We start from the raw sequence: 16,373 nt of genomic DNA, 5'->3' as shown, positions 1-16,373 counted from the left end.
TATTGCTCACAAATGTTCATTGTATCAAGAAGAGGAATGAGTCACAACAAATTTTCTTTTACTAGATGGACAAGATATCAATGTGAATTTTTTTCCAACCAATAAGATATTTAAGATGGAGCAAGTTCAAGCAAATATTATCATTCCTCAAGTCCCAAACAAGTCTTTGGATAACATAAATTCTATGGAAAGTCACTTAGTGACAACCCACAATGTTCGAGTACTCCAAACTGAAATGGAAGTCATTCCCAACCTTAATGCAGATAGGACTCAAGTAATAGCATACTCCACTTAGCCATTACATGTTGACCATGCCCCCAACATCTTTCATTAGGAAGCAATGGAAGAGACATAATTAAGTCACATTGCCAAATAAAGAAGAAAGGGTTTGGATGTTGTGTTCAGTTTGGATCCTGGGAGGGATCATACATTGATTCATTATCAAGATAATGTGAAAACATCTATTGATAATTTGGAAATCCTCCAATGAAATAAAATTGGAACTAATCAATTTAGTGATGAAGAGTTGGATCACAATACAACATCTTCTCCTGGGGGTCCTCCACTTTCACCAAGCTTTGTAGCTTTGGCCTTAGGCCATAAAGAAGCACAAGTCCTTGAAGATAAGTAGGAAGAGATAACGTTATCAACCATTGGGCAAGATACATGTGATAACATAGTCAAGGTAGTATCAGATACAAAGCTTCTCCTTCCCCATTTTTTAGAAACAATTTTGAGATTATTTGACCATGCAATAGGAATAGTTAGAAATTCAACTGATGAAAGTGTGCCCCATTCCTCATTTCAATCATGGGATCCATTCATCATTTCAAGAAGCCGTTGAGCCTCGTCTTCTCTCTGTGTCACCTTCTTGAGGGGGCACTTGTAGTTTAGTCTCTCCTCTTCTTATCTAAGACTGGGGCAACTTTGTTGCTAAAACATCTTCCTCATGTCGTCTCCGTTCGAACTTCTTTAAAATAGTGTTGTCACAACACTATGTCAAAGAGGGGCAAAATGTAGACACCTAAATTTTATTACACCACTTTGATAATCCTATTTAGCTATCTCTAAAGGCATCATTAATTAAATTCCTATTTAATTAATCCTTTGCCATCCCCTAGCTAATTAATTTAATTAATCATCTATAGTCGTAATTGATAAATCAAATAACCCATCATTTATCAATTAAATCCTATTCTCCTATCTAAATCCCAAATTTATCACTTTAATAAATAAAACCCTCAAATCTAATAGCCCATAAACTATCATAAATCCTCCATTTAGCCTAATCCACCCCATCCACCCATACTAACTAAGCTTTTCCATTAACTCACCCACCCTCATCAATACCATCCACTTGCACATCTCTAACATCCCCAATCTAATCCTAACCCAAGCCTAACCCATCCCCTAACCATTTGCACAATCTTAAATGAGATTAAGACTTTCCTAAACCAAGCTAAAGTCTATCCCCTCAAAATATCCCAACCACCAAGCCATAAATGCTCTGAAAAAGTCATAAATGACTCTTACAAGCCCATTCCTTGCTCTTACAAGCCATTATGAGGGTCTTTATGAGCTTTGAGCCTCCTTTGTTGACCCCTCAACCCCTCTTGCTCTAAACAATGACCCTATGACATGTGTCACTCCCTTGTTGGCTGTAAGGAAGCACAATCCAGGTGCTCTCCTCTCATTCAATCTGAGCCCTCCATAAGCTTTCTCCTTTCCTTCCATCCTAGCCATCGATCCCTTAAGCCCTTTGCCTATTTAAGGAATCCCCTCCCAAGCCGTTTTAATCACAATCCATCAAGTAAAGTTATAATACCGTTTTGAGAGCAAGTTTTACATCTACATCCATTATCCACATCCAAAATCCACGAATCTCCATTGAAGTAAATTTGAGCTTGAGCATACATATCATATCCACATAATAGACACATCTCCAAATCAAAGTGATCATCCTCATTGAGAGAGCCTATCCATGGCTCATATTCTCATTTGAGGACCTCACTTTGTCTCTCTTGAAGTTTATATTGATTTTTTTAGTTAATGCTTTGGTTTTTAAATAGATTAGTGTTTCTTGCTAACATATTAGTGTACACATTTTGGCACGCCTGGTGGGACCCCGCATTTGGGTCAATCTAATCAATTTTTGGATTTTCTATGTTAACTAACCAAATTAACCTTGTTTTCTTGTGTGTTTTTTTGATAAGTTTGCTGATCTTATTGTAGGTACATAGGTCACCTTTTGGAAATCGTGCTCCCTACCATCTCATCATTTTTCATTTTTGAAGACTTCAAAACCAGCTTATCTTGCGATCTCGCAACCCCAAGAACGTGATCCGACGACCACATGAATGTGGCTATTTGTCAACAAGAACGCGATCTCGTAGTCACCAACTTGTTTCTATCATGTGTTCTTAACAAATTTTGCATCCCCGCCAAACTTTTTCCTACGGGAACGCAAATCTGCGAACGTGGGATCACTAACATTTTCCTGCGGGAATGTGACTTCCAACTAGTCAAATCTTTAAACTCATTTCTATCCTTGACCTCTCAAACCCACTAACAGATTCTCCTGCGAGAACATTGATAAAATCTACCTACGGGATCACTGTTTCGCGGGATCGCTCTGTGTCATTTTTCCTGCGGCCCATCTTTTTGCATTTTTCTTACTAGTTCTTTGTTTCGTGAGATCACTATCTATACCCACAAGAATGCTATTTAAACCCACGAGAATGCTGTTAAAGCTTGCAAGGTTGCTATCCCACTGCTTATCCCTACATTCTCGCATGTGGGATCACTGTTTCACGAGATCGCTATGCAACCTTTTAACCTGCGGCCTCATTTTCTTGTCTTTTTTTAGCAATCTTGTGTTGCGTTCCCGCGCCTATGGGATCACTGCTTAAACCCGCAGGTTTGCTATTCTCACTGATTGGTTCAAATTTCTTACATTTTCTGGTGCATGTTTTTATTCTAACTAGTTTTTTGTAGGTTTTATTATCATATCTTTATGCTCATTATCAAATCATAATCATAATCATATTTTCAAAATAAAATAGTATAAATCAAATTTTAACTTTTAGTGGTTCCATAGGATATGGACTATTCTAAGAATTTTTACACATATTAAAAATAACAAAAAAAAGTTTAAAATATTTTTCCAATAGTTAAGCTTTGATTTTGGGGATTTTTGGGTGAATAATCAAATCACTTTTTTGTAGCATTATAGGTTGGAGCAACAAACCTAATCATGTTTTTTGTAGGTTTTTCTTAGAATGAACTTGCATGTTTAAACACGTCTCTCATTGAATGAATGTTGTTTAATCAATCTTCAATCAAGTTTTTATTGGAATGCATGCTTAAAATAACAAAACACAATCTTGAATGCAAAGGATCAATTAAGCATTGCTATACCTCACACCTCAACTTTGGGTTTTAGAAAGAATTCACTCAATCTTGAATGCCTAAAAATCAATGAACATTGCATGATTTTGACACATTTCAATGATGCTCACATTACTTATGTTGACGATCTCTCAATTTCTATTATGTTGACAATGTAGTCAAGTTGGAATTGAACATTGAACATCTATATCTTAATCACTTGTTTTTTCAATAGATCAGACAATCTAAGAATCAGTTGGTGAAAGAACTCTTCTTTTTAGCCCAAGGTCATCTGAATCTTCTCTCCCCTTTTCGCCTTTGTGGGCTATCTTGGGTGCATAAGACTAGGATCCAAAACCTTGTTTTTAGTTTTAGGGGGCCTGCTTGGGGATTTCATCACCTCTTGGGATGACCTCAACTCCAGTGTTCCAATGGAGTATAAAGATCGGGAGGTGAATCCAAAGACACCTCTCTTGGGATCAAAATTTTGTAACTCGGGCTAAGCCTCAAAGAACTTTATACCCTTGAGAAGTGAAAGAGGAGAAGTGGGTTATCGCTCCTCTTGGCTATGTGACATCTTTTTGGTTTTATCTACAGATTTGGGCCTCATGTACCTTGCATATATTGAGGACACCCCTAAGCTTGTATATCCTAGCAAAAGGCTTATAGGGCTACTGGTGTGTTTGACGTGCTTGTGTGTTCAACATCCTCCCCATGTTTCAAGAAAAAATAAAATCTTTTTGCTAAAGAGATCACTTGTCTATCCTTTGAAATGGTTGTTAGCAAGTCCATTCGGAACAACACAACCATTGGTCAATCATTCAACCCAAATGAATGGCATACTTAGCATAGTCACTACCTCATCTGAGATTCATCCAAGCTTCCAAGATTTCCTCTAGTATCCATCATTCCTAAGGTCTTCCATAAAATCTTCCTTTTTTTTTCTCCATGGCTTAACTGTGCAACATTCCATCCCTACCCAACTCATCATCCAAATCCAAATCTGAGCTTCCCAACTATTCCTAATCTGCATTTCCATATTCATCCTTCATCTCCACCTAACTCATCATTAAAACATCATGTCACAATCCTAGCATGATGAGTTTTGTCATTCCACCTTTTCTCCACCTCATCCTATTCCAATGATGATGATGATGATCTTGTCGACTATGATGGATATATTGAAAGCCTTAGAGATATTCCTCCCAACATCCCCCAAAATCCAAACATTCCTCACAACTACTCCATCCATCATCCAAACATACCCACTAGTACTCCCTACCCTACTTTTGACAAGGGAAATCCATTATTATCCTCATCCTTACCTCCTCCTTATATTGCACCCACATATTCCTCTTATACATCAGTCATACCTCCATCTTCCTCTGCCTTCATCTCCCAACCTCCACCATTCTAGAACAATTCTAAGCTACATCGCTAGTACAAATCCACCATCCCAATCTCTTCCAAACCCCTTTCCAAATCCTCCAACCAATCCTAGTTCTACAACATATCACCCTAATCCCCTTACTCCGCTTAGTCCAACACACCCATCTCCAAGGAATTTTACAAAGAAACCCAAAGCAATTCCATCTCCCACCCCCATCACTCCTCTTATATCATCCTATCATTACCATCCCTATTGCATCCACCCCACTTATCAAACCCCTTCCATCTCCTACCTCCCATCCATCGAATCCCTCCAAATCCCATCCACATCTCCTCCTCCTAGCATTACCCAAATCCCATATAATGAACCTAATGAGTCCATCCTCCATCAAACCATCCCCATTGCAAAACCTCCTACCCATCCATCTACCTCACTTAAAGAGACCATCCATACTTCTCCTATCATACCATCCATTCCCACCCATTCCTGTCAAGATCTAGTTCAAAAGCATGTTGAAATATCCCTTGAAACAGTAGAAGATCCTGTCATCCGACATATTCCCCTACATGATCCACTTTTACCATCTCCTCCATATTTGAATCCCACCATCGCACCTCCTCCATCTTAAGATCCATTTCCATCAACCCATCCAACTCAAGATCCTATCCTTCCATCCCCTTTTCTCCATGATCATACATCTCCCATAATACATGATGATAGATCCATCGAAAAAGAACTAACTATCATATATGAAGCTTCAACTCCTTTAACTAATAATGGACTCACATCTTGTGCTCCAAATAATGAACATCATATTGAACAAAGAAATAAAAGTGTATCTCTAGATGTTGGTATCCCTTCTATCTATGCATGGTCCCAAGTCCTTCCATCTTCACCCCAAAGTTCCCATCCATCTTGTTCTACATCTATTTTGGGCCCTTATCCTACTACTTCTTTCCAACCCTCCATTTTGTGTACATATATCCCTTATCTAAATCCCACACCCTTTCCCTCCATTTTGGGTCCTTATATACCTAATATGAATCCTTTATCTCCCCCATCTATGTTGGGACCTACACCTTCCCCATTTCCATCTATTTTGGGCCCATATCCTTCATTCCCTCCATCCATTTTGGGCAATTATATCCATCCATGTCCTATGTTCCAATCTATCCTTCCATCCCCTCAAATCCACTCTCTAGATCATCAAAAGCACTCACCCTTGATTCCCTTCCAACTTTTAAACCCTATCACCCCATCCATTATCCCTCCATCTCCTCCATGCTCTTGTTCCCATCCCATGGCTAATAAAATCATATTGGATGCCAAAATACAAAAGTATAAACCCAAAAATCCACAAAAATCCAAGTCTCGACATGTCCCTTCTAAAATACGTGTTCAAGAAGAGAAACATTTGATCCAAATCAAAGAAAAAGTCAAGAGGCCATAAAGGCCCAAGATGAAAAAGTCAAAAGTCATGTGGATACCCAAGATGCTCATAAAAGAAATGCATCTCGATGAAAAATCTCAATTGGCATCCATTCATACTTTATCCAAATCTTCATATATACATCCTTCATCCCCCCAATCCACTCTTAGTCCATATGCTTCTTATCCTAAATTTCCAATCCTCCATCTTCCAACTTTACTTGTAGTCCTTATCTTTCTCTTCCTCCATTTTCTCCTCAACCTCGCTCAATACCATCTTTCCCACTACTTTATCACCTCTCAAGGTGTGTGCCAATGATGATCTTTCCATTTTCCTCATCCATTTCTCCTCAAGCCTTATGTCTTCCCATCCATTATCAGCCAAACTCCCACCCACCATTCCACTTGTTCAATCCAATCCTTTTCCATCCATCCTACCAATATCTATGAGTAAAAATGAATCAAAAAAGACAAAAATAAAAAAACCAAAAACAAAAAAACCGTCGAATGGTGAAAACTTGGCAATTTAGGTGCCTTGGACAAGTACCATGGTGAAAACTTGGCAAACAAGTGTCATTGGTAGTCCCTCCATCCAAATGCTCTGTACACTTGGGGGCACATTCCATCACCCACCATACCCATCCCATCCCACCATACCCACCACATCTTATCCATTTCACCCACCATCCTCCTTTGGATCTTGATAGAAATAAAGTCCACCACTAGATACATGCTTTTGGTCATCCCTTTGACATCCATTTTCCATCAGAGTTTGTATCCACCTATCCTTTATCTACCCATTCTTTCATCCATCCAATCCCTCCATTGGCCTCATCCACCCATCCTCCTTATCCTCTACCTCATTAACCTTTCACATCCTACCTTCCATCTATCTCCCTCATCCTCTTGTTGACCACTATTCAATCCTACCGCATCCCTCATAACCAATCCTCTTGAATAGCATATTATAACTGGGGACACTCTATTCCTTGGAGACCATGTCGTGTCCATCTTTCCATCAATCCTTATCTTTTTGCATTCCTCTACCCAAATCCCTCTATCCACTATTCCCTTTTTCATCTATCCTTGCATCTCCTAGCATTACCTCCATCTTTCCATAACCTGGTACATCCCTTGTCATTGGTATCTAGCCCTCAGTTATCCCTCATCCTGAGCTTCCATTCACTATCCTCTCATCCTAAGCTTTTCATCCACTATCTCCTCAACTTGAGCCTTCTTACTACCACTATCTTAAGCTTTTCACAAACCATCTTCTCCTTTTGAGCATTTCATCCCCTCTATCTCCATTATCCCACACTTTTCTTCTATATGCTCCTCTTGAGATTTTTATTGACTAATCTCCTCATCCCAATCCTTCTATCCACTATCTCTTAATCTTTATCTTTCCTGTCACTATCCTATCATGTTGAACTTTTGTACGATAATCTCTTGTACATCCTTTGATCTATCAGTTGTATAGTCTTTGCACCTTAGTCCTTTGCTCAAGTACCATTTTATATCTCCCATCTCTTCATGTCAGTTCATGCTTGATCGTCACTTGCAATTCTCTTGGTTAAGTGCTTTAGCGAATCCTTGTACGAGATCCCTTGTCATCAAAATGTTGTCCTAAAGAGTTCCACTTACCTAGCTCACCCTAGTCCTTGATATTACCAATAGATCCTCGTAGGATGCATCCTTCCTCTTGTCTAATCTTGGTCGATCAGTATCCAGTCCTATCAATCTCTTTGGAAAAAGGTTAACTTTTTTATGGATTTACATTTTCTTTTGATTTATTTTCTTTTCAGGATTTCAATTTTGGTTCTTAACGTATCTCTTCCAAGTGATTTGGGTTGTTCCTTCCTCACAGTCGCCATGATCTTTTATATCATGGTGTGCTATGAATGGGGCAATTCGAGTGCAAGGTCTTGATCAGGTCTTTTTTTTGTTTTTCTTTTCTGCTTATGGGTTACCTAGTGTCGATTCCACGCTACTTCCTCTGGGATTCATGTGCGATGTTGAGGCAATCCTTGCGTGTTTTTTTTGAGTTAGTTTGTCAGTCCTCTGGAAAGTTGGTGCAAAGGCTTTGTTGTTCTTGGTAACCTTGGCAATTAACCAACATTCCTATATCAAAATAAGTGCTCAACTACATGGTGGTACTTCTCTTTGAAGTATCCCCCTACTCAAAATGCTTCAATGGATTCCCTTCATCTCCATTATCCCCCAGCCATATCCAACATCCATCTCTCCCACCCCCACTTGTGCATCAGTTATCTCCTGGAATCAATCATCACTCTTAGCTTTGGGATCCACAATCTTAGTCTTAGGGATCCACCCATCAAATCAATCCACCAAGCCTCATCTTTCGAGATCCATAATCCTCCTCCTAACGATCTTCGACACCCATCTTCCATCAATCTGACTCTTTGGAATCCTGTTGCATTAGCTTTATCTTCCCATCCTCCATCCCCTCCTCCTAGTTACCTTTTATAGCGCTCCACTCCTTCATCCTCCCCCCACTCCTGGAACATTTTAAGCTTGCTTCCTTTTGTGAATCTGACCTCCCTTTCTCATTCTCTCGTAGTGAGAGTTTGCGCTAATTCAACCCCTTCTCTTTGCCAATCTGTGTCTCTGCTCGTCTCAAATTCTTATGCTTTTCAAGATGCCATCGAGCCTCATCTTCTCTCTCTGTCGCCTTCTTGAGGGGGCATCTTGTGGTCTATTCTCTCCTCTTCTTATCTGAGACTGGGGCAACTTTGTTGCTAAAAAATCTTCCTCATGTTGTCTCTATTCGAACTTCTTTGAAATAGTGTTGTCACAACAGTATGTCAAAGAGGGACAAAATGTAGACCCCTAAATTTGATTACACTGCTTTGGTAATCCTATTTAGCTATCTCTAAAGGCATCATTAATTAAATTCCTATTTAATTAATCCTTTTCCATCCCCTAGCTGATTAATTTAATTAATCATCTATAGTCCTAATTGATAAATCAAATAACCCATCATTTATCAATTAAATCCTATTCTCCTATCTAAATCCCAAATTTATCACTTTAATAAATAAAACCCTCAAACCTAATAGCCCCTAAAATATCATAAATCCTCCATTTAGCCTAATCCACCCCATCCACCCATACTAACTAAGCTTACCCACTAACTCACCCACCCTCATCAATACCATCCACTTGCACATCTCTAACATCCATAATCTAATCCTAACCCAAGCCTAACCCATCCCTTAACGATTTGCACAAATCCTAAATGAGATTAAGACTTTTCTAAACCAGGCTAAAGTCTATCCCCTCAAAATATCCCAACCACCAAGCCATAAATGCTCTTACAAAGTCATAAATGACTCTTACAAGCCCATTCATTGCTCTTACAAGCCATTATGAGGGTCTTTATGAGCTTTGAGCCTCCTTTGTTGACCGCTCAATCCCTCTTGCTCTAACCAATGACCTTGTGACATGTGTCACTCCCTGGTTGGCTGTAAGGAAGCACAATCCATTTGCTCACCTCTCATTCAATCTAAGCCCTCCATAAGCTTTCTCCTTCCCTTCTATCCTAGCCATCGATCCCTCAAGCCCTTTGCCTATTTAAGGAATCCCCTCCCAAGCCATTTTAATCACAATCCATCAAGTAAAGTTATAATGCCATTTTGAGAGCAATTTTTACATCACATCCATTATCCACATCCAAAATCAAAGAATCTCCATTGAAGAAAATTTGAGCTTGAGCATACATTCCATATCCACATAATAGACACATCTCCAAATCAAAGTGATCATCCTCATTGAGAGAGCTATCTATGGCTCATATTCTCATTTGAGGACCTCACTTTGTCTCTCTTGAAGTTTATATTTATTTTGTTAGTTAATGCTTTGGTTTTTAAATAGATTAGTGTTTCTTGCTAACATATTAGTGTACACAAAAGCAACTTGGTATCGATGCAAATTGTCCAATAGGCTTTGCTAAAGTATGTTTATGTGTATCATTTCTGTGGAATAGTGTTCTAAGGATTGTCCTTCCTAACATTTTATGTGTATCATTCCTATTTGACCAACCACAAACATTCACTCATGCATGACACTAGTGTGCTCTACCTCTGCAAAATAGGAATTCCACAATCAACCTTAGAGGTAGAAATTTTCTAATGCATCCTCACATTTCAAGAAAAATTATCCTATTTTAATATTTGTTGTAAACTATTATAAGGTGTGATAGACTATACAGAACTTAAAATAATTAGGGTATTTTAAGAAATATATATCCAGTATCGTGACCCAAAATCTATTTATGCAAATAGTATTTCTTTTATTAAGTGCCCTAATTAAAATGAGAAATTTATTACTTGTTTGAGATGGCCTAGATATAGGTTTCTCAACTAGAATCATTGATGTAGCTTAGGGCAAGACTGATTAGCTATTTTCTCACTAATATCTCCTCCCCAGAACAACTCTGCTTAAAAGTGGTTTGAGAAGTGCCAGCAAGGTAAGGGTATAAGCCTAGCGCTCTGATCTAAGATCATTTTTCAATCCATGACTCCTTCCTATTCACAATGTTTCTACTCCAATTTGAACTGAATCAAGGGCATGGATAGCCAACACCAATGACAACAATTAGGTGCAAAATATTGAAGAGGGATATCCAACTAGTCCCATGAATATTTTAGTAGAAGCAACAGAATGAAATTAAAAGCAGTGACAAAGGAAATGTAATTAAGGGTTTTTTTCATCTTCCATAACCTAGATAATAAAATAGAGCAAGAGATGGAGCATTATTCAAAATTACCCACATTTAAAAAATAAAATAAAAACATATTATTGGCATGCCAGTATTTAGAATGCAAAATTTATTACCCATTTGTAGTGCAGATCTAGATTTCTCTCCAACCCAATTGAAGAATTTGTAGGTGGAACCAAGATAGCTAGGGTATAGAAAATCTAAAATCTAAATGTTGTTGACTAGTACAAAATCTAAAATATGGAGTACTTCCTACATATACCCTAATCAAAATACCTAATTGAACCAATCTCATCATTGATAATTATGTTTCCATGATTTCGTAGTGGCTGGTGGATTGTTTCAGCAAAGCAAAGTATAAGTAGTTCATGGCAGACGATGAGTTGAGTGCCAAAGTTACAGGAGGCCAGAATGAAAAGCTATCTTTAAGAAAACCGAGGGAGTGAAAAGTTATCTTTAAGAAAACCAATATTATGTTTTGTCTTAACTTTAGTTAATTGAAGATTAAAAATATAATTTAAATATAAAACTTGTAATTAAGACAAAATTAAAATACTGTCTAAAATTAAAGTCTTTAACCACTCTATCATGTAGTAGTGCCAAATTCATATGTGTTGGTGGATATTAATTTCTCTACCAGCCCATCGTTTCTGAATCCTCCATAGCCCACAAGAGCCAACAACCCACCATCAATAATAGATAGAATATTGCATTCAACCACCCAACGTCGTTTTAGAATAAATCTTTAATTACGAGTCTAGTTGCCTATATTTATTAATATATATTAATATTATATGTCATGTAATACATGTGTTTGATATTCTAGATGTTTATCTAATCATTATGGATCATGAGTGTATAGAATGTTGTAGCATTCTAAGGACTTGTAATATATTTTAGTTATGCATGAAGTGTTGTTGTATGTTGTAATAAGTCTTTGTATTTTACATACTGAATTGAATGCTTATGTTTTAGTTGGTGTTTGTCTTTGATCCACTCCATCCACCTCTTCAAGTGGTATTAGAGCTAATAGGAGATGATTCTGGAGATCATGGAGAGGTTGATGAGTCTAGAATTGGTGAAGAGTGTTGTGGCATCATAGCCCAACAGACAATGGCATTTGATGTTATCTTTTGCAAGAATAAAGAGAAGAACAAATCAAGAGATTTCCATGAGAAACAGAGAAGCCATGAAAAGAAGAAAGCTGAAGTTGAAGGTGAAATCTTATTTTGCTGCTATTAACAATGTCTTATTGAGTGTTTCCTTTCTGATATATGTGTCAAGTGTTATAAGCTAGTTGTAGGAGTTAGCATTCTTTAGGAAATGAGATGTCGTGCTAGAGTTGGTTGTCAAGATGTGGTCATGTAATAGAGGATTGTTGAATTGATATCCCCTCAATAGAGTGATGAAGATTGTATTAGTGATTGTTTGTTAATGAGCTATATTAATGCATAAGGGTTGAATTATCGGTTGTATCGAACATCCTAGAGTTTGGTTTGACATAATGATGAACCATGTATATAAAAAGAATTCTTATAGAACTAACGAATACAGCGGTTGGGTACCCATATATCTCAGTCGATGGATTTCTTTTTATATGGACTCAATAATTTATTTGATGCAGGTGAAGAAGGAGAAAAGCCAAAGTGATAATAGTTTTCTCATCATGTGAGATTTTGGTAGTCTGAAACCATTTGTGATGTTTTCACATCATGAAAGTTTGTGGTAATCTGAAACCATTTTGTGTTGTTTGGTGGTCTATTGTTAACTACTATTATGTGAGGATTGTGGTTAGTCGAAACCATTCAAATGAAGACTTTTTGGTCAGCTAGAAATCATTTGTATTACATTAGTTAGGGGTAAGCTATAAAACCCAAAGTGATTATGATGAGAGAAAACAATATAAATATAGAAGCATAAGTGGAAGAAATTAAGGGAGAGGGTTGGTGGATATTAATTTCTCCACCAGCCCATTGTTTCTGAATCATCCACAGCCCACAACAGCCAATAACCCGCTGTCAACAATAGACAGAACATTGCATTCAACCACCCATCGTCATTTCAGAATCAGTCTTCAACTGTCAATAGTTGCCTATATTTATTGATATATATTAATATTATATGTCATGTAATACATGTGTTCAATATTCTTGAGAGTTCTTAGATCTCTATAAATATAGGCATTATGTAAGGGTTTGAGCATCAGATGTTTATCTGATCATTGTGAATCATGAATGGATAGAATGATGTAGCATTCTAAGAACTTGTACTAAATTTTAGTTATGCATGAAGTGATGTAGCACATTGTAACAAGTTTGTATTTTACATATTGAATTGAATGCTTATTTTTAGTTGGTGTCTGCCTTTGATCCACTCCATCAATCTCTTTCAACATGTTGTATTGTTCCAAGAGAACTGATTTCTGCGCGGAATTGCTTCTGATCTTTCCTTGAATCATCGGCCAGTTTCTTTACAGCCACCAGCGTGCCGTCTGTTAGGGTTTCTTTGAACACCGAGCCGAAAGCACCGCTCCCCAACATAGAATCGAAATTCCTAGTTGCAATCTTCAACTCCTTATAACTAAATACTCTAAGAAAGGAATTCGAAGAATCTATGCCCATTTCCTTCAAATATTGTAGCCGATGTCTACGCCACATTAAAAATGAAAAGAGGCATAAACTAATTGTAAGAGTACAAACAATACCAAGCACTGCGCCAATGACACTCACCGTTGTTTTGCTTCCGAGGGAGGATTTTTAATTACCAAACATTGTTGTTGGAGAGGCAGCTAATCGAATAAAGACATCTGAATTTGATTTTGATGGAGAAGTGCACATGTTTAACAAATCTCCAGACATGCGCTCTCACAGTCTTGATTTGAAGTTGCAGGATATGGAAAAGCATGATCAATAGGCAATGCTACATTGTAGCCAACGAATCTGTCAGAGCTACGATTTTTAGATTCACAGTTTAGTGGGCTCTGACGAACACAGCTGCTTGAGGGCCAATCCTGCGAGTTCCAGGCACGATTGTCTCTGGGTATGAAGCCTTCCACGCAGCTGCAAAACTGTACGTTGTTGGAGTTGCAGCTTCCGTAGGCACCACAAATACCATATACGCTGCATTCATCTGTCGGTTAAGACCACACCACAGTCCAACTAGTGTTATCGTAGAAGCATATAATTGCAGTACTCCGGATTTCTGTAGGACAAAACGTGTAAGTACGTTCGCTGCCAGTGTGCATGAATAACTAATGGAGAATCAGAGCTGGTATTTTCGACACTGTAAGTGAAGAATCTATTCAATTTCATTTCTGGGGTTCGACTGAAACCCTAGCCATCCCAAACCCCGCTCTCCCAATACTGTACAGAGTTGTTCCATGTTAGCATAAATTGGTCGATCCTAGATGGATCCATCCCTTTAGAAAAAAGTCTTTGAGCTGGATCGAACGAATTCTTTCAACACGCTAACTCTTTCTTACCACCGACCTTCATTCCCGGCAACCAGGTATCAACGGGATGATCAAAACTATACCAAATAGTCTTATTATTGCTCACCATTATAAGATTCCCACAATTTAATAACACAGCACGGGAAGCCTTGTTCGAGATGCCTGCCGACCAAAGCAACACATTCTGATTTGCGTTAAAGACTCCCAGATTACCTTGTCTTGACAACTTTCAAACTCCGGGCCTCTTCTCTGTTAGCGACCCAAACAATTGTCTTCTCTGCGGCATAGCTATTTAAGACGATAAATAAAGACAAAATCTTATTTTCGTCTTAAACACATTTTAATTAATTAAATTATATATTTTAATTTATAATTGTTCGCAGTAAAGACAAAAGCACTTTTTGAGTTTAACCAAACTTTCATTATTATAATCTTTAGTTCACGGGGTAATCAGACGAGGCTGGGTGAGGGGCATAGGGGTAATAAGACCTTTCCTCTATGTAGCACGAGAAAGCTGACCCCTATTTAGTCTACGGATTGTGAATGAGATAAATCAGGCAAATCGAATGCCTTTGTCCGCCCACCCATCACAGCCAGAAGGTTGCACCAATCAATGTCTTAGAGACGCGACCTAGCTCATATTGCCTTGGCAATGATGCACTTGGTTTGATGCCAGGAAAGAAAAAGAAATGTTAGGGTTTAGTTTCCTATAAGAAGCTGGGTTTTCCTATTGTTCTGATATCTAGGTCTGCCCTTCACACAGGTAATAAATTTGCTTATGGACCTATAGTAGATCTCAGGTGTTTTTCTATTTGCAATGTTGGTATTATGCAAATATTAAATTCAATATTTGGGTGAAACCTTTTATATTCATTTTATGGTAGGTTACTCGCAATAGTAGATCTATTCACTGCTGGATACTCATGATATTTCAGTTGATGTTCTCAAGTTTTGGCTATTTTTTAACTTTTAAGACATGATGGAAGTTTGTGAAGGATTTCCATTAATTAATACTCTGCATTTTACTCTCTTAACGTTACCAGAATTGATTGTTTTGCACTTGATTAATGTGCATTCTTTTGATTCATGATTGCCACGATACAATTTATAACAGCTTTCTGCTCATGTATCATTTTGAACCTTGTGTAGGCCATTTTTATCTTTTTCTACACGATTTTTTTTCTTCCTAGTTTGAATCCATTCATAGAGAACATAGAAAGGAAAAAAACTAGATCATCATATCGAGGAAGGTAGTAGTTAAAGATTCTTTGGATGCACAGAAAATATTTTTAATGACATTTGTTAAGGTAGATTACTAAGGTTTCAATTGAAATAAGTCAGGATGCAATCTTTCGTTACATTGAAAATAATATAGTTTGAAAGACAAAGAGGTGTACTTTTCTAATTCTCATTCTTAAAATTAGTCTTAACACCTTGTTTTTTCATAAAGGGAAGTCTTTATTTAATCACAAGAAGAAGTTAAAAAACTATAATAAACGTTGACAAAGAAATTACACCAAGGATGGTCTAGTAGAACCAGTGAAGTGCCTAGGGACGATCAAGTTTGACAGCTCCTCAGCTTTGAAAATGTCTTATGTAGGCTATTTTCATTGGCCTTTCTGTCAACAAGAGTTAATTTTTTTGGGGAATAAACTTTTGGCTAATCTGAACAAAATTCTAAATAATCTTAAGATCAGATTAAACAAAAGATGAAGCTATACAAATTTGATTACATGTTTTCCCAAAAGACATTGGATTACCAACTTAGAATCTTCATAAATGTTAAAGATTCTTTAACTTTTTCAATTTCATAAGGAAGGCCAAACTTCCAGATTATAAATTCAGCAATGTTGTTGGATGCTTGCTTGAGCTTTATGTTGAATTCTGATAGCTTTAAAGGAGGTTCAGACCAAAGCATAGAATTAGTAGCAAAAATATCAAGTTTGGCTTTCAAGGCACCACTAAAAAAAGAGATA

At 37.5% G+C, this 16,373-nt stretch overlaps 1 pseudogene; it reads right to left on the bottom strand.

The window, feature by feature from the left end:
- Window positions 1-16,373, bottom strand: part of LOC149560717 (G-type lectin S-receptor-like serine/threonine-protein kinase At2g19130) — an 82,791-nt pseudogene that overhangs the window by 42,611 nt on the left and 23,807 nt on the right.

This window comes from Cupressus sempervirens, chromosome 4 (genome assembly GCF_028749045.1).
Source record: "Cupressus sempervirens isolate cs-2001-9-10 chromosome 4, ASM2874904v1, whole genome shotgun sequence".
Taxonomy (NCBI): domain Eukaryota; kingdom Viridiplantae; phylum Streptophyta; class Pinopsida; order Cupressales; family Cupressaceae; genus Cupressus; species Cupressus sempervirens.
The sequence above is the reverse complement of the archived record's forward strand: the minus strand, read 5'-3'. Positions and strand labels throughout refer to the sequence as shown.